This window comes from Capsicum annuum, chromosome 9, assembly GCF_002878395.1.
Source record: "Capsicum annuum cultivar UCD-10X-F1 chromosome 9, UCD10Xv1.1, whole genome shotgun sequence".
NCBI lineage: Eukaryota > Viridiplantae > Streptophyta > Magnoliopsida > Solanales > Solanaceae > Capsicum > Capsicum annuum.
The window spans coordinates 192,022,209-192,048,729 of NC_061119.1; positions in this window are offsets into that span (position 1 = coordinate 192,022,209).

A 26,521-nucleotide genomic window follows, 5' to 3' on the forward strand; every position below is an offset into this window, starting at 1 on the left:
AAGCGCAGTAGGCAGACCTTGAATCTTTACCTTGTGGTAATTCTCCAGTTTGAGCTATAGAACCTCACTTTCCTGTTTGATATACTCAAAACTCAAATTTTCATGCTTTAATATTTAGATCCTTCACATTGTCCTCATGCAATCGATGTGATTTGTCACTCTTGTATCTCCAAAGTCTACGTTTTATTCCTTGAATTCAGTAAGAAGCTAATCTATTGAAAAAGAATTATGTATGTGTGTTGGGGGGTTTCTTGAAGTTCTTTCACCATTAAGATAATAAACTTAACAATATGTCCAAATAAGAAATTCAAATTCCCCATATAAGGACTCAAGTATCGACTGGTGTAGCACCCCAACTTAGGATAAGGAGTCCTATATCGGCAAAACATAGGAGGGATATTGATTATATAAGTAAGCAATCCTTACTCCCTAGTGACACATTTTAAAGCCGTGCAGGTCTAAACCCAAAGCAGAAATATCACTAGTGGGTTAGGACATTACAAGGGTCTCTCAGGCCTTCATAGTTCGGGATGCCCATCTTGGCTAGGGCCTCAGCTTGGGCTGTGACAAGAATGGTATTAGAGCATCTCCTGTGTCATCCCTGTCGATGTGGAAAAGAGTTTAAAATGAGTTTAGACAAATCCCGGTAAGGCGGGGCAAAGCTCAGTCCTGATTCTAGCAAATCCTATTCGATGGGGCATACATCAGCGAGGATATTGAGTCCATAAGGGGGTGTATGTAGCACCCCAACATAGGATAATGAGTCCCACATAAAAAAAAGGATACTTGGTATATAAGTAAACAAGCCTTACTCCCTAGTGATGCATTTTAAAGCCTTGCGGTTCTAGATTAAGAGCGTACAATATCACAAGTGGGTTGGTATGGTACAGGGGTCTCTGTATCAAATCTTAAGGTTTTAAAGTATCCTAAAGAGTCTAAAAGTCATGTTGAGTAGAGTTTTGTGCATTGGTGTGAAGCGCGCCACACTTATGGACAAAAGGCTATGAGCCAATTTTAGGAAGGTTTCCCTTCTTTCAGTTTTCATTTTATACGAAGGAGCATAACCTCAATTAATTCCTCTTTCTAAGTCATCCTTCATTCCTTTTACAGAAAAAACTCCTAGAAAAAACAAAGGAACAAGGAATGGGGATCAGCCCGCACCAACGCCTATTCAGGAAGATCCCCGGAATGACCATGTTTCTCATGATATGTTCAAGGCTGCTTTTACGGCCTTAGCTCATTCGGTATCTGCTTGGAACAATCATCAGGATATTTCCCCAGGCAATCCAATGGTAAATATAACTGCAGTAAGGATTTGGGATTTCGGTCGGATGAATCCCCCTTTGTTTTCTAGATCCTATTTTGAGGAGAATCAACAGAAGTCTCTGGACATTATGCAGAAAGTGACAGATATCATGTGCGTCACTTCAAGTGTGAGTGCAGAGTGGTTGTATATTAGTTGTAGGATGTAGCTCAGACCTGTTTTAAATAGTGGAAGGAGGACCGAGGTGTTAATAAAGGGCCAACAGAGTGGGAGGAGTTTGCTACAACTTTCTTAGATAAGTTCTTTCCCCTAGAGTTGAGGGAAGCTAAGCTTCAGGAGTTCATCAATATGAATAAGGGTAATATGAGCGTGAAAGAGTACTCACTTAAGTACACTTCATTGGCAAGGTATGCTCTTAATATAGCGGTGGATGATAGGTATAGATGAGTAAGTTTGTATCTAGTGTATCTGATAGTGTGGTTAAGGAGTGTAGGACTGCTATGTTGATTAAAGAGATAGACCTATCAATACTCTTGGTTCACACTCAATAGATTGAGAAGGAGAAGCGTATGAAGAGGTAGAGAGTGAAAAAGAAGGATAGAACAAGTAGATTCAAATTTTCTCAGCCAAGGTCATAAAGTGGTAATCATTTTGAGTTCTATCAAAAATCTTCATCTCCATCTCCATCTTCAGCTATTGCGGCAGTGCCTAAGTAAAGGTAAGTCAGTTCACTGGTTTGGTGAGTGTAGAGCAGGTAGTGGCGTGTGTTTTTTATGTTGCAAGCCAGTCCACTGGTTTGGTGAGTGTCCAGTGGTTGCTCAGAGAGGCAGAAGTGATCGCCAGCAAGGCCAGACTAATTCTTCAGCAGTGCCAGCAAGTCAACCTCCTTAGTAGGATGCCACGTCCAGTTCCACCAGTGGGCAGTACCAGTATAGATTGTATGCTCTCCATACATGGTATGATCAGTAGAGTTCTCTCGATGTGGTTACGGGTATGTTGCAAATCTTTCATGTTCATATTTAAGAATTGCTAGATCCCGAAGCTTTACTTTTCTTTGTGACTTCTTATATAGCTGTAGATTTTGGTGTCCGTCCAGAAATGTTAGTAGAGTCTTTCTCAGTTTTTACCCCATTGGGTAATCTATTATAGCCAAATGGTTATATAGAAATTGCTCCATTATAATATCTCAGAAAAATTACTTCAGATGACCTTGTGGAGTTAGAGATGGTTGATTTTGATGTCATTCTAGGCATGGATTGGCTCCACTCATGTTGTGCCTCTGCAGATATAAAATTGCTCAGTTTTAATTTCCTAATGATCCAGTCATTGAAAGGAGAGGTAGTACTTTAGTACTTAAGGGTCAGGCCTAGTGTTTCTCTATGGTTCACTCCAGTCCTGTTTATGCACAAAAAAGATGGTTCTCTCAGAATGTGCATAGACTATCGTTAGTTGAATAAAGTCACAATAAAGAATAAGTATCCACTCCCCAGAATTGATGACATCGTATGCTGATTTCTCTAAGATAAAACTCAGATCCGACTATCATCAGCTTAGAGTCTGAGAATGTGACATCCCAAAGACAGCCTTCAGAACTCAGTATGGTTATTTCAAATTTCTAGTTGTGTCTTTTGGACTAGCCAATACCTCTACAACTTTCATGTATTTGCTTAATAGGGTGTTTAAGCAGTACTTGGATATGTTTATCACAGTATTCATTGATGATATCCTTATCAATTACCGTAGTAAGAATGATCATGCAGACCATCTGAGAATTGTATTACAGACTCTTAGATCCCATCAGTTGTTTGCTAAATTCAGCAAGTGCAAATTTTAGCTAAGATCAGTAGCTTTCCTTGGCCATATAGTTTCCAGTTATGGCATTCGAGTTAACCCTCAAAAGACCGAAGCAGTGAGAAACTATCCTAGACTATTCTCTCCATCAGATATCAAGAGTTTCTTGGGTTTGGCTGGCTATTAAAGATGGTTTGTTGAAGGGTTTTCTTCTATTGTATCTCCTATGTCTTAATTGTTATTGTTATGCTTCCAAATATGGTGTTGGTTGTTTTTTTTATGCAGAGAGGTAAGGTCACTACCTATACCTCTTGACAGCTTAAACCCCATGGAAAGAATTATCCTACCCATGATATTGAGTTGGAAGCTGTTGTTTTTTCCTTGAATATTTGGAGACAATAGCTTTATGGGGTTCATGTTGATGTGTTCACAAATCGGAAGAGTTTACAGTATATGTTAAAACAAAAAGATTTGAATCTTTGTCAGGGAAGGTGGCTTGAGTTGTTAAAGATTATGATATTAGTATGTTGTATCATTCGGGCAAGGCCAATGTAGTGGCAAAGGCCCTTAGCAGGTTATGTATGGGTAGGTGTTGCTCATGTTGATATAATAAGAAGTGAGTACATTAGGTTCATCATCTTTCTAGATTAGGTGTTTGGTTGGTTGATTTAGCTGCAGGTAATATATGCATTTAGAATGGTTCAAAATCATCATTGGATGCTAAAGTGAAAGAAAATCAAGATATGGATCCTATTTTGGTTATGTTGCATGGGCTTCCATTTTCTATCATTTCAGATAGAGGTATCCAATTTACCTCTTAATTTTGGAGCATTACAGTTGAATAAGGACATGACCCTGGATAGGAAAGTATGAAGGAAAAACATTAGAATAGAGGTCTAAGGGTGTGGATGAGTCGTAGCCAGTAATAAGGTGGACTTTGGTGTTCTTTGTTTGGCAATGTACAATCTTCTGTGGATATCGTACCTATGTTATTTTATCATGTTCCTTGTTTTTGATGCTTTTGTATACTGTTTTTAATCTTGAGTCGGGGGTCTATCGAAAACAGCCTCTCTACCTCTTTAGAGGTAGTGGTATGGACTGCGTACACTCTACCCTCCCTAGACCCCACTTTGTGGGAATATATTGCGTTTGTTGTTATTGTTGTGTAGATACCCATAGGCATCTCAGTACAACTTTTCATCCTCAGACCTTAAAGGACATGTTGAGGGCATGTGTTATTGACTTTAAAGGTAGTTGTCATAACTACTTACCTTTGATCGATTTTGCTTACAACAATAGTTATCACTCCAGTATTCAGATGGCTCTATTTGAAGCTCTCTGTGGGAGGAGTTATAGATCTCCTAATTGTTGCTTTGAGGTAGGTGAGGTTGATTTGATAGGGACAGATTCAGTGTTTAAGGATATAGAGAAAGTTCAGTTGACTTAAGAGAGTTTGAAGATAGCCCAAAGCCATAAAAACTATTATGCAGATGTGAGGAGAATAGATCTTAAGGTTAGGGTTGGTGATTTAGTCAATTTGAAGAATTTCCTATGAAAAGAGTAAAGTGATTTGGCAAGAAGAGGAAACCCAAACCCCGCTATGTTGGCCCATATAGAATCCTGAACTATTTTGGGATGGTAGATTATGAGCTAAAATTTCTTGCATATTTGACATCAGTGCATCCAATATTTCATGTTTTTTTAAAAAAATTATATTGGTGATTCAGCTGTAGTTGTTCCCTTTGAAAGTATGGATGTTAAGGATAGGCTTTCCTATGAATAAGTCCCAGTTGAGATCCTTGACCGTCATATTCGTAGGCTAAGGAATAAAGAAGTTTCCTTAGTCAAAGTTTTTGGTGGAACCAGTCTATTGAGGGAGTTACTTAGGAAGCAGAAGCAGATATGCGAGCCAACTACCCTCATCTTTTCTCTGCAAACTCGGATTCATTTTGAGGTAATGAATTTCCTTAGATTGACACAACTTTGCTCTCAGTTTCATCTATGTAACCGCTCACATGTCATTGCATGCATTCACCAAATCATTTTAGTTCATGTATCATGTTTCAGACTCCGTTATGCAATCATGTTCCAAGTCATGTATGTTTAGTAAATGATGTCAGTGCTTTAGTATTCTTAGTATTACCAGTATCATTTGGGGACAAATATTCCCAAGGGGAAGATATTGTAATACCCCGTAAAGTTCTAAGCTCATTTCAGCTTCTAGTTGTATGCTTAAGAGGTCCAAGTCTTGAAATTTTCACGAAGTGTTAAGGACTTAGTTGTTTTCAAGACCCCTAAACTTTGATGATTCTATTTTGTCCTTCCCGACTTCGAGAGGTAGATTTTTAAGTTGATTCTTGTTCGAGGTTGTTAAAGGTAGGTCTCAGGAGAGTTTCGAGATTTTCAGACGGGTGTAAGGGTGTGTTTGGGAAAGAAAAATAGTGAACCCACTGGGATAGCCTGAGTCATGAGGGATAGTCTGCCAGGACAGAGCCCGCATCAGGAGGGCCACTCCACCTGGACAGGGCTCGCATCATGTGGGTATATATTTTAAGCCTTTTGATTTAAGATCCCAAAGGGCATTAGTGTCATTTACCTCAACCCTAATCCATCCTTAACTCTATTTAGTGTTTCCCAAAGGGCATTTTTGGCCTCTTTCATTCAAATTGCTCCTAAGAAAACGCTTGTCCTTTTCCAAGAACAAATTCAAGCTCTTTCTTTAAGAAATCAAGAGTTCAAACTTTAAAATTTAATAAACCCTCAAAAAATCTTCAAGAAGATATTAAGGAGTCTTGGGTGTTCATCCTTGGGTCCCTTTAACCCATGGACTCAAAAAACACTTCTTTGATTAAAGTATGAGTTTTTCCTCTATTATGAAGTTACATATGTTCAAGATGAGTTTAATTCATGTTTTCCCTTATATTCTGACTCAATTCATGTCCTAGTATGATCCTTTGGAAAGTTAGGTTATTTCTTATTTCAAGTTTCAAATTTCTATGTCATATTTAATTGACTTTCATGTCATAATATCGAATTTGTGAATTTGGCCATGAAGTAATGTTATTTTCTCTTGTTTTAAGACATTCCCATGTTCTAGTTCATGATTCTCACTTGTTCAATGAAATATCTATATTTTGGGTTTTTGAACCATGATCCCATACTACAGTTTTAAGCTTTGATATCATGCTTTATGACAATTCAATACCGTCGGGTTGTGAACACCCGATACCAAAGTGTCTTACATGATTTCAGATTTTTAAGTAATGATTCAGTTAAACTATGGATAGTATTATTTTACTTAGTTGATGTAATCATGATGAACACCTTCAAAAATAATGTTTGGTAAAACTTAGTCTAGTTCAGTACCAGTTTCTGTTCAGTTTGGAGTAGGATTTTGTACCGAGCGAATGCACCATCAGTTTAGATAGAGTCGTTATTAATAGTTCGTATATTCCAGAACTATATAGCCCACGTAGGATATGAGGGGTCACCCATCAGTATAGGCTTGTCTTCATCTCAGGGGTCACCTGTCAGTTAAGGCTTGACTCTCTAGTCTTTCGAGACACCAATTTAGTGGATCCATAAAATCAGTATTAGTACCTGCGGCACGATACTTACACCCTTCCAATTGATCTTATAGGTTGGACCCCCAATTAGCTCAAATTGGGGCATGTCAGTTACATGATACCTCTCACGGTCTCAGTACAGTATTCAGTGTATTTTAGTTCAGGTTTGCTTGACCAAGTGTACATATTTTTAGTTATTCAGTTATACAGTTTTTAGCATTTCAGATTACAGATTGTCTCAGTAAGATAATCAATCATACTTGGTCTTTCGTTCCCAGATATTACATCTCCATGCATCCATGCTCAGTTATCTCATGCATTTTAAATGGTCCTTATCTCACGTACCAATACATTCAAAGTACTGATTGTATACTCTTCTTTGCGCTATGTTGCCTTATAACATAGGTTTCGACACTCAGTTTCATGACTGTGCTTAGACCACTTAGTGTTACTCAGCAGCAGTAGTGGTGACTCCTCATCCTTCGGGGACATGATTTATTTATCCTGGTTATTTTAGTATTTCCTTATGTTCAGTCTGTCCAAATTAGTTAAGGGCTTGTCCCATTAACTCCTCATGATGCTTAGAGTATTTCAGACAATTAGTTAGACAGTCAATCAGTCCGTTCTGTATTTATCAGTTATTTTAGATAGACAGTTTAGTAGTTCAATATGTTTATCAGATATTTAAGGCATGTAGCTGCTACGTACTTTAGTATTCAGTTTTGAAATAGCTTATCTATTTATCTTTCGCTCATGTTCTACATTACTATGTTACTCAGTGCTCACTCCAGGTACCCACTCATGGGTTAGCTTGTGGTCAGTTATGGTCATAAGCACCGTTGTCTAGACTAAGGGGTAGTCTCGCGTCGTGACAACTGCATACTTTTCAAATTCATGAAATTGACAATCAAGAAATTATTATTGGAGGTGGGAGATGACACATGATCTATAAAATGAGTTGTCTAGCCCGAAAGCTGGTCTAGAAATCATAATTATTCGTAGCAGGTTTCTTGCAACAATCAAATAGTAGACACCCGAGTCCATGTGGCGTCTCTTACCACACAATATCCAAATTAATTTCATGACAAATTATTTTACATCATTTTAACTTTATTTCTTAACTATTTCCAGTAAGATATAGCAATGAATTGAACAAGTTCACCATTTATCATTATGAACTTACACTTTTCCATTTAAAATCTCATGCATTTCATCGACTATTTTTATAGCAATTTTGAAAGTTTATGTGATCGGTGTGGATTACACATGCAACACATGTATTCAAGAACTAGTAGAGAATTAGATTGACAAGATGGAAAGTAATTTTGAAGATAGATGAGGATGCAATTAATAATATCATATATTTAAGTTTAATACTTTTAGAAGAAATATAGCATCATCCACGATATTCGGACACTTGATAAAAAAAAATATTTGTAGAGGGAGAAAAGGCAGAGGATATTCTTCTGCATGTCCCGGTTTGACATCTATATACCTATACTTCTCTAAAATTTATCTAAACCCATTAAATTGTTCAGAAATAAAATTTGGAACAACTTTAATTATTGACAAAGCCTATGTTGCATCACATTTTTTAATATAATTTCAACACTATTTTTAACTATTTCCAGCAAGATATAGTGATGAATTGAACATGCACACCATTTATCAATATGAAGATAAATTTTTCCATTTCAAATGTCATGCATTTCATCGAACATTAAAATTTTATAATTTAGAAAGTTTATGTGATCAGTATGGAATACACGTGCAACACATGTATTCTAGAACTAGTAGAGAATTAGATTAACAAGATGTGAAATAATTTTGAAGATAGATGAGGATGAAATTAATACTATCATACGTGTAAGTATAATCCTTATAAAAGAAATATAACATCATCCACAATATTCGGACATTTGAGAAAATTGTTTTTTAGATTTATAGAGATAGAAAAGGCAGAGGAGATCCTTCTACATGTCTTGGTTTGACATCTCTGGCCCAATACTCAAAAATTTATCTGAACCCATTTTGATATTCAAAAATAAATTTGAAACAATTTTAATTTTTTTGCAAAGCCTAATTGCAGTTATTTTTGCAAAGTTAGAAAATGATGTGGCTACACGCCACTAAAAATGAGTAACACACATGCATCTATGGGTTTAAAATATTGGATTTTGTCAAATTCAAATTTTTAGATGAAATTTCGAGGTACAATAATCACATATATATATATATGTTTCTGCATCATTTTTTGATAATGAGCAGCTAACTTCAAGGGACTAGGTACCTAGATGTTCAAGGGTACAGTACAACTGGTACGCGTCTGAATAGTTTAATCCTCTTGTGTAACAAACTGTACAAGTGTTTCTTATTCTACTTAGGACACCTCGTCCAATTATATTTTAACCCTAATCATCACTCCATTATATAATTAAAAGTATTTTTTTTCCTTAGGTGGTTTTTGCAAATCCAAAAATTAAAGAGTGCAAGAAAGGTAAAAATTCAATTTCAATATTTCTCATGTTCTTAATTCTTGTATGAATAAAAATATGTGTGTTCTTGAGAGAGTCTTGAATTGTAAATGAATTACTAAAGTCATAAGAGTAATGATCTTTTATTTTTACTTTGAGAGTGTTTAGGTAGAATTGCCTTAGATCGAAACTGGTTAGAGTTAACCAGAGTTGAAAGTGTCTTGGAAGTGTTGTCAAGGTGAAGTTGTAGTAGAATTACTACAGGTTTGAGGAACCTATAGTTAGGTTCATTGGATTCTCTAATCAAGAGTATGATTATAGTGGACTGTTTGAAATCTTATGAGGAAAAGTCGTGGTTTTTCCTCCTTAAGTAAGGGGGATTCCACGTTAAATTTTGTGTCATTTACATCTACACTGCTTTGTGTTCTTGATTGGTTTATTGTGTTTTTGCCTGTGGTTGATTCTAAGGGACCTGGTCCCTCGCAGCTATGCAACCCCCAGGGTTTCTACAATTGGTATCAGATCCAGAATACTTTAAAAAGTTCACATCCAGACTGATTTGGTTAGCATGGCTATTTCACCTAACATAGAAGAAAAGAAATCTACCACTAAGCCACCTATATTTAATTGGAAGTACTATAGGTGGTGAAAAACCAGGATGTTTGACTTTATTATGGCTTAGGATATTGAACTGATGAACATAATTCTTAGTAGTCTTCCTGTTCCTGTTAGATAGTTCAAAAAAGGGGAAATAACAAGAATGGCAGTAAAAAGTAGGAGAGAGTATGATGATGAATACAAAAAGAAAATTGAAAAGAATTACAAGGCCAAAAAATTGCTACTTTGTGGTATTGAGCCTGATGAATACAATAGGATTTCAGCTTGTCAAACAACTAAAGAAATTTAAGATTGCTTGAAAATAGCTCATGAAGGGTCCACTAATATTAAAAATTTAAAATTTGATATGCTAATAACACAATATGAAATCGTCACCATGAAAGAATGAGAAACTATTAAAGAGATGCATATGAGTTTCACTTCTATCACTAATGAGTTGCACTATTTAGGAAAAGTGATTCCTATATACAAATAACTGAGAAAAAATTTAGGGTTCTGCCTAAATCCTGGGAAAGCAAGGTGAATGCTATATCTGAGGCAAGAAACCAAAAAAATCTTACTAAGGATGATCTTATTGATAATTTGAAGGCACATGGACTCAAGAAGCAGCAAAGGCCAGAAAAGAAGGATGTGAAAAGGGATTGGCAAGATAACAAAAATGTGAAAAGAGAAAAATCCCTGGCTTTGAAGGTTTCTAAGTCAGACTCAAGTAGAGAAAACGTTGATTCTTTCTACTTAGCAAAAAAAATTGTTAAAGAAATAAAGAAAAGTGGTCAGTTTAAAAGAAGAGGTAGCAACAGTAAAAAGGGAGGCTCGGTTGAAGTTTTTCATAAATTTGGAAGTCCTGACCATTTAATCAAGGACTTTCCAATGCACAAAATAGATTACCAGGAATATCTAAACACTGGAGGTGAAAAGGGGAAGGGCAAGGACCATGTCCCTATAAAATTAAGCAAAAAAGCTATAGCTGATTATGTAGCAAGGCAGGCCTTACCAATATGGGGAGACTTCTCTAGTGATTCTGAGGAAGATGTAAAATAGGAAGATATTTCCATGCTGGTAGCGGAGAATGAGAAGGTGACCTTTGATTCCATGTTTGATTTTATGGAAAACACTAAAGATGAAGAAGAAAATGAGATAACACTTTCTGACCTTAAAGAAAACTTTGAAAAAAACTCTATTAGAATATTAAAAAGCTTGCAAATATATTGATTGATTCTATGTGTGAGATGACTGAGAAATAAATTGCTCTAAAAGGAAATGTAAAATGTCAAGAGCTTCAGTTAATTGACTTAACTTTCCAAATAACTGAGGAATAGAATAATAAGCTGAAATTTGAGAATCTTAGCATAGTCAACTACAGAAAGCTAATAGTACTCTAGACGAAAAGATAGAAGATCAGGATCTTGAATTTATAGCCATGAATCTTCAGATATCTAAAACTGGGGAATAACTTACTACGTTTAAATCTGAAAATATATGTTTGGTGAGTCAACTTGAGAAACTAAATCATTCAAATAGTAAAGGGAAGAAAGAAGCCTCAAAATTTCAAATCGAGCTTTAGGAAAAATCGAAGGATTCCCAAGGAAAGCCTCGAGAAAAAGAGGAGTTGGAGAGGGACCTGGTCCGTCCAAGGAAAGAACTTGAAAAATCCTTACAATAGATTACATCCTCTCAGATCCTTTCTAACTTAACTAGTTAAGGAGTTAATACAGAGAGGGGTGATGACAGTGATCATGATCCTAGATCTCAGGCACAAACATCAACTCAAGAAGAAGAACCTCATGAGTCAAGGTTGCAAAGGGACCTTGTGCCGGTGAAATTCATATCAGAAGCATTAATATCCTAAAAGTGAGATTAAAGGGTGAAAAATATTCTAAAAAATACTGGCTGTTTCAAAACAAGGTAGACGGGAACCTTGAAAATTCAAAGAATGCTAAGTCTAGGACCTGGTCCTCAAACCTACTTTCAAAAAAATTTCTAGAATGAAGTTGTGCATTGAAACTAATAATTTGTGACTGGGATTGTTCAAATCGACCTGACCTATTAGATAGATTAGCTTTCCTTACAAAATTTTGCTACCAGAAAGCAGAAGGCTGGTATCCTTGGTAGAATAGGCGCATTTTGGTCAAACTCAGTATCATACCTTTGAAGATATACACCCATGGTAACAACTTTGGACGAGAAAAATATGACATTCACAAAATTGAAGATTCACTCAAAGAAAGAGAGGGACCTAGTCCTTTCTCACAGGTTAGTGTCATGAATGAGTGTTTTTTGTTTATTCTAGTAAATAAAACCATATCCTCTCTCTTCCTGTGTGAGAAAATTGTCATATTATTAAAAGAAAGGATGAGTCATCCCTAAATTTACAATGATCACATCTAATTCTTTCAAAAACCCTTTCATATGCTTACTTCTTCCTTTATATCTAAGATTATCCAGTCCTTCTTTTGTTAAAACAAAAATCTAGTGACAAATATTTCACTTTTGGAAAGGACCTTTAAATGGATACTAATTCCTCATTTTTATGACTTCTAAATGAAATTGAGCATAGCATTGGTAAAAGTCCTTTCTCAAATCCTCTTGAAAAACACCCCATGTCTCATAATCTCCCAAAGACAAATCCTTTCTTCACTCAAACTGTTGATGGATCATCCCTGGGTCCTCAAAACTTTTTTGATAAAACATTAATGGATAATGCTTAGGTTTCTGAAAAACTCATATTGCTATTAAATAGCTAGGAAAGAATATAATTTCTCCCAAAAACCATAATGTTAGTAAAACACTAAGATATTCTTGAGAAAAGTCTTAAAGGTTTACTGAAGGATCTGGTTCCAGTAAGAGGAAAGTAACTAAAATAAAAATCTATGATCACCTATACTAGAAGGAAAAATAGAGAGAGTAGTAAGTTTGTGTAAAAGAAGTAAGAAATAGGTTCTTGAGAATTCAAAAGTTGTTTACTAGAAGGATTTTTGACACAAGTGTGTTAACACAACCTACAATAATGGAGTTAGTAGAGATGGTATAACATCAAGGATGGATGCATCTCATAGAGGGACCTATTCCCATAGTCTTTGATGAGGTAGTCAGGGAAGTCTATTCCATATTGGAGTTCTCCAAAGATAAAATGAAGATGATAGTAGTAGTTCAAGGGATGAAGCTAAATATTATTGTTGCTTTGCTTGGGAGGATTTTACATGTTTCAATCTGTGGTGTGAGGACTTTCTCAAGGAAATATCCATCAATAGAGTTCTTTGGAACTGCATCAAAGGTTAAAGGTAAATCATTGACTGCAGTGAATAGAAAGTCACTCAAGAGTGAGTTGCAATTAGTTTTTGATTTTGTACACAAATTAGTTTTTCCTTGATCACAAAAAGGGAACATAGCTTCAAATACTGGCTTATATGTCATGGAATGCCTTAACAGCATTGAGTTCATCAGTTTACCTGCATTGATGATGGAACACATACATAAAGTGGTTCTTAGGAAAAATGACAGATATGGCATGCCATGTGGTTACTAGTAAAATAAAGTGTTGGGTCACTTTGGTATTGTGTGTAAGAATTAAACTCTTGGAACTGCATTGCAAATGCTTGATATGAAGACACTGGTTAAGAGTGAGTGTGTGAAGAAAAAATCAAGTAACATCTCTCAAGTGGAACTTAGCAAGGAAATAACAAGGAAATAGAAGAACTAAAGCTCAACTCATCTATCGAAGATAATGAAATTAGCAAACTAAATATGAAAATCTAGTATCTCAGTATTGAGAGACCATGTTTCACTGATGATCTTAAAATTGAGAATGATGATCTAAAGAAAAGAGTCTCAAACTTGACAGATGAGGTTCTCTGCTTGAATGCAGAAATAAGGCATTTATCCAAGGAATTATTGCAAAGTCATGCTACAGAAAATAATAACCTGGCTCTGCTCCTTCAAACCATCCTTCCAAGTCCCTTCCTATTTTAACTTTTCTTGATTCCAGTGGATTTTTCTTTAGAAGATTTAAATTATGCACTTCAATGATACTTGTCCTCTACGTATGAATGAATCCTTCTTTATGTGTTGTATGTATTTCCTCTTTTTTTAAAAGATGTTCTTCATGTTGGTGTTACCCCAGTGACCATGATTTAACTAACCTATGCTTATCTTTACTCTTAGTTTACTATTTTCACTTTTTAATAATGCCAAAATAGGAAATACTAATATCATGTGTTATGGACCAGGTGTGTGTGTGTAAGGTATGTACTAATGATATTAGGGACCAGATACCAAGTACACACATGGTGATTTGGTAATGCATGATGGCATATTGACAGGGGGAGTATGTAAAAGGCACTAAATAACCAATGGTGCATGATGACATGAGGAAGTAATTGAAGCTTGATAACAATTAAGAATAAGGGACCAGGTCCCTAAGTTTTGTGATGATGGAAGCATGGTGTTGCATAATAGGGTGTATATTCATCTTTAGTCGTGGTAATAACACTGATTAAATATGATGAGAGATTATGAGCATTGATGATCAAAACTCTGTGGTTGGTTTGTCATTATCAAAAAAGGAGACAATTATTGTATCTTGTTTTAATGAAAGTATCTGACTTAAAGGGACCAGGTCCCTAGATGTTCAAGCGTATAGTACAGTTGGCACGCGTCTACATAGTTTCATTCTCTTGTGTAACAAACTATGCATGTGATTGTTGTACTACTTAGGGCACCTGGTCTAATTATATTTCAACCATAATCAACACGACACTATAAAAGGAAAAGGATGCTTCTTCATCAGGTGGTTTTTGCAAATCCAAAAATTGATGAGTGAAATAAAGGCAAGATCAGAATTTCAACATTGTTCGAGTTCTTATTTCTTGTATGCATAAAAAGAGAGTATTTTTAGTGAGTCTTGAATTGTAAATGAATAAATCAAGTTAGAAGAGTAATGATATTTTATTTTTTCTTTGAGTGTGCTTAGGAGAGTTGCCTAATATAAAAAAATGGTTAGAGTTAAGAAGAGATGAAACTTGGCAGAGTTGTCAAGGTGAAGTTGTAGTAGAGTTACTTTAAGTTGGAGGAATCTAGAGTTTGGTTCATTGTAGTCTGTAATCAAGAGTTTGATTATAGGGGACTGTTTAAGAGCTTGTGAGGGCAATCTGTAGTTTTTCCTGCTAGAGTAAGGGGGTTTCCACATTAAGTTTTGTGTCCTTTACATTTTATGCACTGCTTTGTGTTCCTAGCTGGTTTGCTATGTTTTTGCCTATGATTGATTCTCAGGTTGGTCCTCAATCTCAGTAGGTGGGCCTTGATTCGTTCTATGAGGTAGTTCTCTAGTTTTAGTTGTAGAACCTCACTTTCCTAATTGATATGCTCAAAACACAAATTTGCACTCTTCAAAATTTCCATTCTTCACAATGTTCCTCAGGCAATTGACTTGATCAGTAATTCTTGCTGCTCTATGTTTTATTCCTTGAATGTGGTAAGGAGCCAGTCTAATAAAAGAGAATTGCAGGGGATTTTTTGTAGTTCAAATAGCATTAAGAAAATTAATTTAACAATATGTCAATATAACGCAATGGAAATTCCCTTAAAAAGGCCTGAAAGGTTGGCTGCATGCCTTTTCACTTCATCAAATTGTCAATAAAGAATTTATTACTGCAGGTGGGAGATGATACATGATCTATAAAATGAGTATTCTTGCCCAAAATTTGGTATAGACATCATAATTATCTACAGTAGCTGACTCGCAACAAATCAACTAGTAAACACGTGATTAGTTCTATGGTCCACGTGGCATCTCCCTCTTTACAATATGCAAATTAATTTTATTTCGAATTATTGTATATCATTTTAATTTTATTTCTTAACTATTTCTAGTATGTTGTAGTGTTGAATCGAACATGTACACCGTTTATTAGTGTGAACTTAACACTTTTCCTTTACAAATCTTTTGCATTTCATAGAACATTAAGATTTTACAATTTATAGAAATTTACAAAGCTAATATGATAAGTATGGAATACACGTGCAACGCACGAATTCAAGAATTAGTAGATAATTAGTTTGATAAGATGGAAAGTAATTTTGAAAATAGATGATGATGCAATTAATAATATCATACATGTAAGTTTAATACTTTTAGAAGAAAAGTAATATCATTCCTGAAATTCAGACTTTTGATATAATCTGTTCTTATATTTGTAAAGGGAGAATAGGCATAGGAGATCTTTGTACATGTACTGGTTTACATCTCAAGACCTATACTCCTCGAAAACTTATGTAAACTAATTTAATTATTGAAAAATAAAATTTGGAACAACTTTAATTATTGGAAAAGCCTATGTCGCATCTATTTTTGCAAAGATAGATAATGGGTGTTGTTACACACCACTAAAAATGAGTAACACACAAGCTTCTATGGGTTTAAAATATTTGATTTTGTCGAATTCAAGTGTTTAGATGAAATTTTGAGGGACAATCATCACATATATATGTATCACAATACCTTTTTTTCTTAATTTTTATTGAAACGGAGACAATTCAAAACACTTACATTAAGCAATTACATGAAAGTATATTTCAGAGTCACTTGTACTAAATGAGAACTCTAGATCAACAACTCCATTTTTTAACACTATAAATGGGGACACATAGAAAAAGAAAGATGTTCTTCTTCTACCAATTTATTTCATAATTATTTATTCTACTAAATCCAGTTCCTTCACTATGTAACTTTATGAAGGAATTGGCTAGTCGATTCACCATTTCTACTTGTTGGGTTATGGATTTTTTTTCCTTTCTATGTGGATAAATAAACTTCAATTTGGACCAATCCACTTTTGCACATAGGTCCATTTCAATGGGGCATATATATAGATCTATTTTGCTGTTATTTTACCATCCTCAAAAGAGTTTTTAGCTGTCACAAAGAGAGAAAGATTAGCAAATTTTAGCACACCAATTTCAGCCATAGCAGCAAATTTCAAATTGAGATTTTCTCTTCGTTTTTTTTCCGATTAAGATGTTTTTTGAAAAGATTGTTCCTATAATCGCAATCCTTTATTAGGAACTGACAGGTTTTGATTTGGTGGCTTGTTCCTCCTATTTATCATTCGTGAACAATAGCTGTATTTTTGTGCTTTCGCCCTTCTTTGTTCTCTAATTTTGTGCAATCTTATTGTGCTTTTGCTCGTTGTTTGGCATTTGTTTTGTGTCCAATCTATGAGAAAAATATTATAACTCTTGATGATTATAGTGGAGGTTTTGGTCCCGTGATTTTTTACTCTTCACATCGAAGGATTTTCCACGTTAATTTGGTGTCTCGTGTTATTGATTTTACTCTTAACTTATCGTATTTTGTTTGATTGATTTGCTGCCATGTTACCATTTTGCTTTGGTTTATTTGTCTTCTCTTGGTTCAAAATGAAAGGAAAATCTTAGACTTTGAAATTCCTTTGTTACTACCATATCGTGCACTTTAATAGTGCCCTTGTCTTTCCAAACAAAGTGGTATCAAAGCATTTATTTTAATGATTGTCGATTTGAATGATGGAGGAAAATATGAGCAAAATGGTTTGTTTGAATGGTAGTAATTATCAAACTTTGAAAGACAAGATTAAAGATCTTCTATTTGTCAAGAAAATGCATTTGTCTGTGTTTGCATCTACTAAACCTTAGTCTCTGACAGATGAGTACTGGGAATTACAAACCATATTATGGGTTGAAGATAATATAAAAATCATATTATGAATGAGACACATGCCAAAAGTTTGTGGGACAAGCTCAAGATATTTTATGCTTCAAAGAGTGGTAATAACAAGTTAGTCCTACTTAAGCAATTGATGAATATCAAATATAAAGAGGATGGTCCTATTTCTGATCATATAAATGATTTTCAGGGTGTCCTTGACCAGCTTTCTAGAATGAGTGTAAAGTTTGATGAAGAAATTCAGGGACTTTGGCTTATTAATACTCTGCCAGGCTCTTGGAATATTCTTCTAGCTTCGCGTAACTATGAAATATGGTAAGAGTGATGTCCTAAAGGAAGAAACGAGAAGAAGATCTCAACCCTCATATTCTTCATCTTCACATAGTAATGTTTTGGTTACTAAAGAGAGCGACAGAAACAAATCTAGTGGTCAAAACGATATTGATAAAATTTAAAGCAAGTCGAAGTCCAAATTCAAGAATGTTACATGTGTTTATTGAAACGAAATAGGGAATATCATGCAATAATGTTGCACCTATAAGAGGAATATGAGACGATAAAATAAAGAAGGCGATAATAAAAATCATATTGTTGTTGTTGCTAATGATGATCTTCTTGCTGCTTCTAGTGAGAACGTTATTAATCATGTTCGTGATGAGTCTAGCTGGCTTATGGATTCTGGTTCTACTTCTGATAGTACGCTTAAGAAGGAATTATTTTCTTCTTATACTGTAGTAATTTTGTAATATTGAAAATGGGCAATAATAATAAGGTTAAAATACTTGGCATTTTGATGGAAAGTAAAAATGGTTCGAGATTAGTTCTTAAATATATCAGGCATGCCCCGAATGTTTGCTTGAATATGATTTCTGTAGGAAACCTTGATGATGAGGATTATGTTAACACCCTAGGTGTTGTCCATAGGAAGCTTACTAGAAGTTCAATGATTGTGGATCAAGGTGACAAGTTGTCTAACTTGTATGTATTTTAGGGCTTCACTTCTAGATGCTTAGTAAACATGAGGGAGAATGATACTTCATCAGAGTTATGACATAGAAGGTTGAGTCATATAAGTGAGAAGGGTATGATAGTTTGGCTAAAAATATTTGTTTTCTAGAGTCAAATAATCAAAGTTGAAGAAGTGTGTTCATTGCTTAGCCTGTAAATAGAAAAGAGTTTCTTTCAGTCATTCGTTGTAACACCACACATTTTTGGGCTAAAATTTGAACCGTCGTTGCTATGTGGATAAACTCTAATCCAATGATTTGTAAATGAATATAAGTTTTTTGATCATTTACCTAGTGTTTAAAGTTCTTTCAAGATGAAGAATGTTCATAGAAAACGCATAAAGTGAACTTGAGTTAAGAACTTTTGGTTCAACCAAATTATGGTATTCAATCCTACCAGGGACAAATTTGAACGTGTGTAAATTTTGGAAAAAATAGTATTTTAGAGATTAATACACACCAAATTATATATAATTGAGTCCTCTTTCCAACGCATCTGATTTCACATTAATCTTATACCCAAGGAAAATGTTATGAGCATTTTTGTGAGGTACCAGTGAGGGTCTGGGATTTCATTGTGGCATGTACCTTCTACTCCGCGATTTCACCGTGGCATGGACCTATTTTCATAAATGCTAAAACCCGTGTTTCTCTTCAATTTTCTTAGAATAAAAAGTTATTTAAGTTCGTAAATCTTCTTATAACTAATGTGAACATGATTTTATCATCCCATAACTCTAAATACAAGAAATACACAATCCCTCTTCTCCCAAATCCTCAAAAACACAAAATAAGAGTTCTTGTTCAAAAAATTCAACTTCCAAGGAACCAAATTCATGCTTTCCTTCAAAGAGTCAAGAAATTCAGGTATGTTGGACTGTCCTAACTCTCATGGACATAAATTTAATATTTTATCAAGATTTAAATATGTATATGTATGAATGTGTAAGAAGTTTTAATAATTATTTGAAGAGCGCATCATGAACCCATTTTGATAAAAGTATTCATCGATTCTAGTGTCCTTCTATATACTTAAGTTATAATCATGTTTGTATACAGTGTGAGTTTTTAAAATTGATTTATAAGCATGAGTTATAAAACACCCTTTTTCATGATGAAATTTATGTCTTAACACGTTATAAATTGTGAAATGGGTTTGAGAGCATGAATTTTAAGACTACTTTTTCGATCATGATATTTATGTATGGCTAGTGTTGGGTCTATTTTATGAATGATGATAATTCTTGAGTTTTAAATGCCTCTTTACCTATTATGCATTGTTATTTCAATGTTTTTGTAGAGGAGATTCTAATTCTAAATGCTCTTATTTCGTAATGAAGAATTGTATTTGATTTATGGAAGAATTGGCCACCTCACGTTAAAGCCTTCAAAAGAGAGTGTGTTGCATAAGCTTCATATGCTTTTTGAAATAAGAACTCTCATGTTATTTTTAACTCTTTTGGTGGTCATTAATATATTTTGAATAAAAGGACTAAAATTATGGCATGACATGATATGATTTGCAAGTCTAGGTATGATGATGCTTATCATGAAATCCACTTAACATGAAAGCAAATAATGCTATAAGCATGAAGCACGGTTTTAAGAGGTTAAAATTGGATCAAAGAGACCTAAATAGTTACCTGAAGAAGGCACGAGCTCAAATAACTCATTACTGGAAATCATATTTTCTCGATGTAGGTTTTATGAAATGTTATTCGCCATATGGGATAGCATGGTATGTCAGCAAGGAGGTGTACTTTCCATAACATGGTATGTCAGCAAGGAGGCATACTTTTTCATGACACTCCAATCCTTGTAGCTAACTCAGATTGGTGGCTTGACCGCAGAGTTAAGAGCAGATTTTATATAGCCTGTGGAATTTAAGAAATATAGGACGTACCATATAAATCAGAAGTAAAATAAAAAGTTGAGCAAATGTTACACAAGAATGAGTTGAAGCACTTTATATTATGCCCATGTGCTTTTACATATATTAAGATAAATTGTTTTCACAATGCTCTCTATTATTTTACATGGAATATACGTTTTTTTCGGATTGTTCTACATACCAATACTTTTCCAGTATTGACCCCCATAAGACATGTTCTGAGGCACAGTCTCATGGTCCATCACATGAGTAGAACATTTAAATATGACATAGTGAGTAAGCCATTCATCTTTCATAAGGAAATTTATTCATAGGTTGACTTATTTCAGTTTATGGTCTAGCCGGGAGCCTTCACCCGGCCTAGAAAATTAGTATTTAGTAGAGTCTTTGTAGACGAGATATGATTATTGTGTTGTCACTACTTTGTTGACAAAGTTTGGATTATAATATTTCCTTGAATTTTATTATATCTTCCGCACTTTGATTAATGTATGGATTGTGCTTATTATAGTATGCTAAGGGGTATCTTGGGCCTACATGATTTGGGATTCCCATTGTGTCTAGGGCCTCGACTCGGGTCTTAACATGTAATACCCCATATTTTCCTAGCTTAGTATAACTCTCAGTATACGAGTATTCCCATATAAAATTTTCATAATACTCAAAAATTTTTAGTTTAGATCTTACCAATACATAGAAAATTCAGTCAGTTTTCCAATGATATAAAATTTTCCTAAATCCAATACCTGGGTGAAGAGTTATAGCATTTTTAGTAAAATAGTGTACCACCTGGTACTTCACCGCATCACAAAGAGGGTGCAAATAGCAATTGCCAAAATCCAGTGAGCCATCGTGATCCCACCTCATCACGCCACCAGCCAATTTCTCAAGTTTCACTTTCCAGTGTGACTCTACGATCATGGAACATCACGCCAAGCTTCCAATTCCCAGTTGTCAATTTTCCAGTAAGTTGGCGTGATTCCACTGCGTCGCGCCAACATCTGAAATTGGGAATTTTAGTTTTCATGATTTTATTTTAAGGGGCTATTTGGTCAATTCTCAAAACCACTAATCAGCCTAAACATGTAATTACGCCTCTAAATAACCTATTATATCATTATTTACTCACTTTTCTCAAGATTAAGAACATTCTCTCTTAGTTAGGAAACCCTAGTTTTCAAGAAAACAAGAACAAAGATCATGAATTCCTCCAAGAACCTTCAAGAACTTTTCTTCTCAGGTATGTTAGGTGTTCATATATGGGGTCCTTTCACCCATAGAGTCCAAGAATCCATATTTTAAATACTACAAGCTAATTGATTCATGATTTACATGCTTAAAATTGGATTGTATTCATGTTCATGACATTAATTGAGTTTCAATCCATGATCAGTTGTAGGTTCCATGAAATTGAAATAGCATGTATGTTGGATTGTGTAATTCTCATGTTATAATCCTTGAATTAGCAAGTTTAGGTGTAGTAGTAACAACGTTTGTAAGTTACCCATGATTATATGCATTAAGTTGTGCTCCCCAGGTGTTTGATAGAATCCCCATATGAATTAAATGGTGAAATCATGACATACTAGTATATGCACAAGCTTATGTCCTCCAAGTGTTTGATAAAATATCTCTATGAATGAATTATGAATAAGTGGACATTGTTATGCTTTTCAAGATGATGTTATGCTTTACTTTCCATGCTATCGAGTCCTGGGGGTATTCAATATCAAAAAATCTAGCTGATTACCTAGAGCTACAGTAGTTACAGAATAGTCTCAGTAAGGTCACGATCAATAGTACTCAGTCAGTTATAGAACTCAGTGAAACTCAGTATCAGTCCAGTTCAGTTCAGTAAATAATCAGTGTCATTCAGATGGGAGTAGGATTCAGCACTGAGTGAATCCAAGGATGGGGGCCCACCTGCTAGTAAAGAGTGTGATCCTTAGAAGCAGTCCTTACATTCCAAAACTACGTAGCTAGCATAGGTTGAGGCATCAACCTGCCAATTGAGGGTTGATGAGGTGTTTTAACTTTCCAATTGAGAGAACCACCATTCTCATTAAGGGCACCTTCCAAATGAGGGTGACTCTTCAATTGTCTTTTCCCGTGTTATGGTACTAACACCCTTACAACCGGGGTTACGAGTTGGACCCCAGTTATCTTATTTGGGGCATGTCAGTTAGATGACTACCTCCCATAGTCTCTGTTTCAGTCTTAATTTATAACTCACTTCAGTTCTATAAAATTAGGATTGTCAGACACAGTCAATTCATATCAGTCACTCAATATCAGTAATTCAGTTACTCAATTATCAGAAATCAGTACTCAGCTTCAGTAAAAGCTCAGATACAGCATATACTTATATATGCACATGTACAGTATTGTATACTCAGTATTTGCAGCAGTTTTACTTATCCATATACTCTCATATTCAGTTACTCTATATTATTTTGTTAGTTATTATTCATGTATATGAACCTTTGCATTCAGCCTTACCTCATCTATCATACCAGTACATTCCATATACTGATGCATACTTTCTTTTTGCACTATGATGCCTCATATCATAGGTTTGGACGCTCAGATTCCTGATTGCGCTTAGACAGATTCAGTCAGCAGTATTAGATTCAGTAGTGAATCCTTATCTATAGAGGATATTCTTTTATTTTATTATCATAATAGATTTAATATCTCAGTAGTCGGAGTAAGTTGGGGGCTTGTCCCATAAACTCCACATTTAGACAGTTCAGATAGAGGCTTTTCAGACTAGACTAGTTCAGACAGTATTTTAGATTTCAAATGTTTTATCAGATATTATTACAATTTTTATTCTTTATCAGTATTCATATTTTGAATCTTATGGCATTTCAACCTATTTTCTGTATTATTACAGTATTACTATTCAGTGCTCACAGCAGATATCAATTATGGGTTAGCTTGTGGTCCCTCGGATCATAAGCACTGTGTAGTGTTCGGGGTATAGACTTGAGGCATTACAAACTTAGCATCAGAGCCTAAGGTTCAATAGAGTCCAAGTGAGTCTGAAATCCACGTCTAGTAGAGTCTTTTGCATGGGTTTGTAGGCACCACACTTATGGACAAGAGGCTATGAGGAATTTTTAGGAAAGGTTTCCCTTTTTTTAGTATTTATGTCATGCGAGTAAGCATGAGCTAAAGTTAAACTCTCAGTCTAATCCTTTCTTACTTTTGTTTTTACAGAATATGCCTCCCAAAAATAATTATGGAAGAAGAACAGGGAATCAGTTAGCACATCAGCCCATTCGAGCAGATCCCCTGGAAGGGCATGTCTCTTATGCAGAATTTAAAGTTGCGTTCACTAATCTAGACAATTCTATAGAAGCTCAGAATGAATGGCCAGCTACTATTTATGACAAACCAGTGGCCAATACTACTACATCCAGGATGTGGGACTTTACCTGAATGAATCCTCCCCTATTCTCAAGATCTAAGTCAGAAGAGGATCCACATGAGTTCCTCGATCAAGTTCAGAAAGTCAGAGATATTATGGGAGTGACTTCAAGTGAGAGTGTTGAGTTAGATGCCTATAAATTACAAGACGTAACTCATACGTGGTTTAAGCAGTGGAAGGTACATAGGGGTACAGATTTAGAGCCCATAGAGTAGGAAGAGTTTGCTACTACTTTTCTAGATAGATTATTTCCCTTAGAGCTGAAAGAATCCACGGTGTTAAAGTTCAGGCAAGGCAGTATGAGTGTAAAAGAGTATTCCCTCAATTTTACTCAGTTAGCTAGGTATGCTCCCCATGTAGTAGTAGATAATAGGTCCAGAATGAGCAAGTTTATGTCTGGGGTATCAGAGAGTATGGTTAAGAAGTACAAAACTGTGATGTTGATCAAGGAGATGGACATAACCAGGATTATAGTCCATGCTCAGCAGATAGAAGAAGCAAACAATAAGGAAAAAGAGAGAGAAGAACAAGAGAGCTAGAAGAGGTAGCTTTAATTTCACTCAGCCTAAGTTAAAGGGCGGTAACCATTCCCAGTTCCATCCAAAGTCTTCAGTTCTAGCTCTATCCTCAGCTGGTTTTGCAGTCCCTAAGTTAATAAATAGTAACAAAGATACCACACCAGGCTCTAAATCTTAGGGTAGAGTCAGCAGCGCTCTGTAACGCCCCAATTTTCTGAATTGGAATGCTACACAGTGCTTATGACATCGAAAGACCACAAGCTAACCCATGACTGATATCTATACCTATATACTTCAATTCATGACATAATAATACGAAAAACATACACAATAGGCGATAAGGTTCAACTGAAATAATATAACATCCATATGGGCGAAAAATACCCAAAACAACTAAAAACTTAATCTGAAAGCTAAATCTGAGCATAAATCCGAAAGCCTCTAAGTACTGTCTAAAATAAGGAGTTGAAGGAACATGTCTCCAACTAACTCGATAAAACTGAACTAAAGGAATAAATGAATACATCAAATAATGTCGCCTCGAATGAAGAGGACTCATTGTAAATCTGTATGCTGAATGCGACTGCTACTGCTGGTCTGGGACTCATGCCTCTAAACCTATGGTGTAACATAAAAAGAAAGCACCATAGCAGAAATGTGTCAGTACAACTGGAGTACTGAGTATACAAATGATGTAGGCTAATGCAAAGGGTTTACAAGCATGAATAATACTACTGACTGACTGATATGAATATAAGAGTGCAAATATACATACATCGTAACTAAGATCGTAAGTACAAAATGGCTAAATCTGTACAATAATACATGGATGGAATCGTAGTTCTGATAACATGGATGACTATATCTGACAGCCCTGAATCTGGTTGAACTCTCTGAGTTTCGTGCTATAACTAGATTTGACTGTATCTAACAGTCCTAGTATACTGATATCTAAAGAACAGTCTGATCTTTTTTACTAAGACTGACACTGAAACTATGGGAGGTAGTTGTTTAGCCGACATGTCCCATGTATACTATTATGGCTAAGTTGGGGTCCAATCTCTGCCCTGACTGGAGGGGTGTCAATACCGCGCGACTGGTAAGGACAATTGTGAGTGACCCTTATCTGGCAGGTACTCAAAGTGAGAACGGTGGGACCCTAAACTGACAAGTTAAGCCATCTCATCAACCCTAATCGAACAGGCTAAGATATCTCAACCTATGCTAGCTACATAGTTCTGGAACACAAGGATAACTACTAAGAATCACACCCTAAAATTGGTAGATGAGTCCTCATCCTTGGGTTTACTCGGTGCTAACTTCTACTCCCATCTAAAGAAATACCCTTATGAAATAAATTCCCATTTGCTGAAAATCATAGCTGACGACATTTATGACAAGGCGACAAAAATATGGTAAGCCATCAAAATTGTCGTCACACAAGAGCTGGAATTGATGGTTTATGCCTAAGTCTGATGACATTTATGACAAGGCTTCACAAATATGGTAAGCTACCACGAATGTCGTCACTTAGGAGCTGGTTTCTGCCTAAGGCTGATGACATTTGTGACAAGGCATCACAAATATGGTAAGCTACCATGAATGTCGTCACTTAGGAGTTGGTTTCTTCCTAAGGATGATGACCTTCATGATAGGACATCACAAATGTGGTAAGCTACCACGAATATCGTCACACTGTTTCCAGCCTAACATGTTGCCATAAAAAAAGGAATAACTCTTTGCTACGATATCAGATTTAGGAGAAATTGGTATCGTTGGAAAGATAATTCAATTATCTATCTGTTGATAGTTCATGAGATCAAAAATTACAAGTATAATGAGAGATATTCTTGTTTGAAGTTGACTATGGCAATATTTTTCTCAAGAATTCAATTGGTGAGGAATGTTTTGATTCGTCAGGGAGTTATTTGAAGCCTTAATATACATCTAACATGCTCATAAAACTATAAAAGAACCATGATGTACTATGAATAAGCTTGGTACATGTCTCTAATATTGGTTTGGATTTTTTAAGGTATTACAATATCTCCCCCTTGGAAACATTCGTCCTCGAATGATGACTGCTTGAGAGGGGAGAAAAGATAAAATGACGCATACACTAATCATGCTCAACTGGAAGATGATTTTAGGGATAAATTAAATTCTAAACTGAATATAGCCAAACTGAACATGCATATCTAATGAATGACTGATAAGCTAAACTCATGAATGCATGATAAGCTACGCACTGATACTTGAT